Raw genomic sequence first — 3,351 nt, 5'->3', positions numbered from 1 at the left:
GAGAGGGAGAGGGAGAGGGAGAGGGAGAGGGAGAGATGGTGCTTTCTAAATGAATATCCAAATATCATGTCAATATTTTTAATTCCAATCTAACATACATTGGTCTTTGTTTCCTATATTCATGTTATCTCTGCTTATAACTTCTGCTTATACCTCTTGACATTTAATTTTATGTTTAGAAAACTCTCAAAAATATTTCCTGTAAATTCATTCATATACCTTTTCCCCTAAAGGCTAGAGGCTTTATGAGCAATGTTGCCATTTAAAGTTCAGTTCTCAGTGCTTTTGAGATACATTCATTTAAAACCTCTAATGCCCACTGAGCTCACTGTCAACTCCTGATAATGGCAATATGGAACAGAGCCTGAGTTTCAGCTCTCCGTGGGAAACACACTTGTAAGAGGATGTAAATATCTCTTCAGGGGAATACCATAAAACTGAATTTGAGAAGAAGATGCTAAAATATGACTGGTAATCCATCCTGAAAGCACAAAACCTTTCCACTGTGAAAAATATAATCACATTTACTCAAATATTTATTTGAAAATCACAGAACTGGATAGAACCCTAGGAACCTGTCAAGTCCATTTTCTGGCCTCTAGGCAAGACCACATTTAGACTAACTGAGATAGGAAAAAATCACTTTCCTAGCCAGGGACTTCCCTGGAAAACACATTTTCATGTTCAGCATTCTGAATTGTTAAGAAATCCTTTATTGTGTTCCCTTGCATACTAGCTTACACTATCAAGGGCAGTTAATCCCCTTCTCTTCAGTCTTGCTAAAAAAGAAATAAGCTTATCATTTTCCAATGAGAAATAACCCGTACTATATTTTATGTCTTCATATATAACTCAGATTTATTTTTTTACATTTTTTAATCTTTTGTTTTCTTTTTAACCATATTCCTATCTTTACCTAAACTTTACTATTTTCCCAAATGTTCTTCAATGTATGCTTACTATTTGAAACATTTAGAGACCATTTCCAAATGAGAGAATGTGGTAAATATGACAATGTTGCTTTACAATGACAATTCTTCCTTATATATTTATGTTAGGAGTTGTCCTGCTTTTCCGACCTATGCTATTTCTTGAAGGAGCTAACAAATACTGTTCTTCACTCCTAAGTGATATACAGATATAGATGCTATTTATTAAAATTGTCACCTAATCTAATATGGAATCCTTAGGTACGCTATAATGTACTGATATTATACCTCTTCCTGCTAAATGATCTCAGGTAAACAGCATTTTCATTGACTGCCTGAATGAGTAAATATAACAACAATAATAACCCTTGCTTATTGTGTTTTTCTTTAATGTAAAATATGCTTTGATAAACACACTGTAAGAATCATTTGACTAAAGATAGTGACAAAACGATAAAAAACAAAAAACAAACAAAAAAAAAAAAACAAAAAAACTTACTGTTTGTTACCAGTAGGGATGAATCACTGAGTTAATACAAGATATAGAGTTGCTATTGTGTCAGAAACTGCCAAATTCTGAAATTTGTGCTTTAAATTGCTATAGAAATGCTCAAAGAATTTTACTTAATTTGTTTCTTAGTACCTCATAAATTACCTTTATGAAAAACTCTAATGCTTATTAGAATGATTCCAAGGTATAGGAGGATATTGTCAAATTTCATTTCAGTGTCTTGGTAATTTCAACTGTGAAATACTAAGGGCATTTTAACATCAACTATTCTAAACTTTAAAAATATCAATCTCTAGTTTAGTGTTTGGATACAAAAAATCATGAAGCAATTTACTAGGAGAAGATAGCATAGACTGAAAATTGAAACTAAAGTAAATTAGCTGAGAATGAAGTGTAACTTCATCATGAGTTTGAAGATAATACTGGAAAATTAATTCTGTTTGACAGAGAATAGTCAGTGGTATCCAAGTGAGATAAAACATGGCTTTGAAAAAGCTATTACAAATTCAAAAATAATGTGATCAGCACCTGTATGAGATAATAGCAAATACAAAACTGACCTAGGACCCATACCCCAAATTGCCATATCACAAACATAAAATTATATTTGTTTTTATGTGATTAGCCTAAAATTAGTGTTGTTAAAATGAGAAATGAATTTAGATGAAATATTTGTTCAAAATAGTACTGGGAAGGGGACAGTGATTGAAACTTAATCAACACTCTACCTCTATCACCTACAACAACACTGGCTGTTTTTAGTAACATTAAAGATAAACAATGGTGTAGAATTCCTCAGCAAGTATCTGCAAACTTTGTGGAGGCAGGAAAATTTTATACACACACACACAAACACACACACACACACACACACACACAAACACACACACATATATATATATGTGTGTGTATACTATTTATTTCTTAGGATTTCTTGTCCATCTACTAATCATTATTATAATTAAAATAATTAATTAATTATCAAAACAGAATATCTTTAAGCAATCTTATTAGAAAAGATAGCAATGGCTTTACATGATTATTTTCATTTTATATGAATAACATATTTGTGTAAGGATGACACCATCTTCATTATCATGAAATTATTACAAAAGGAAAGAGAAAATATGCTGCTAAAATATATCATGACATCATTTGTCAAATATATTATAGAAATATATACAAATTAAGGTAATATATTAGAACTTTAGATCACAAATTTTCAAAGAGTAAACTTTTATAGTGGCTCTAACTTAGAGAAAATTGAGAGTAATATATAATATAAAAATAAATAATACAAGCTATATATTTGATATAATTTGATAAAACAGTTATCAAATGTTGATAGGTTTTAATAACAAATCAAATAGTAGAGAGGATAATCTTGTGGGAAACACTGAAAAATCATAAAGCCAGCTCGTGTCCTTGTCTAGCTTTCCTGAGAACTGAAAAGCTAGAGACTGCTTTAATTCTCACATCATTTTATGAGGTAGAATTACTTCACATGTGAAAATTAAGGTATAAAAAGGAAAGTCCAGAGGTTGTGGTGTACACCTCTTTTTGTAAATATTTTTTTATTTAGGGAAAATACGTACCATTTCCAATGCTAATCCAAAAGTCCCCCATACCCTCCCCCCCCCACTCCCCTACTCACCCATTCCCACTTTTTGGCCCTGGTGTTCCCCTGTACTGGGGCATATAAAGTTTGCATGTCCAATGGGCCTCTCTTTCCAGTGATGGCCAACTAGGTCATCTTTTGATAAATATGCAGCTAGAGTCAAGAGCTCTGGGGTACTGGTTAGTTCATAATGCTGTTGCACCTACAGGGTTGCAGATCTCTTTAGCTCCTTGGATACTTTCTCTAGCTCCTCCATTGGGGGCCCTGTGATCCATCCAATAGCTGACTGTTTG

Source organism: Mus caroli, chromosome 3 (genome assembly GCF_900094665.2).
Source record: "Mus caroli chromosome 3, CAROLI_EIJ_v1.1, whole genome shotgun sequence".
NCBI lineage: Eukaryota > Metazoa > Chordata > Mammalia > Rodentia > Muridae > Mus > Mus caroli.
The sequence above is the reverse complement of the archived record's forward strand: the minus strand, read 5'-3'. Positions refer to the sequence as shown.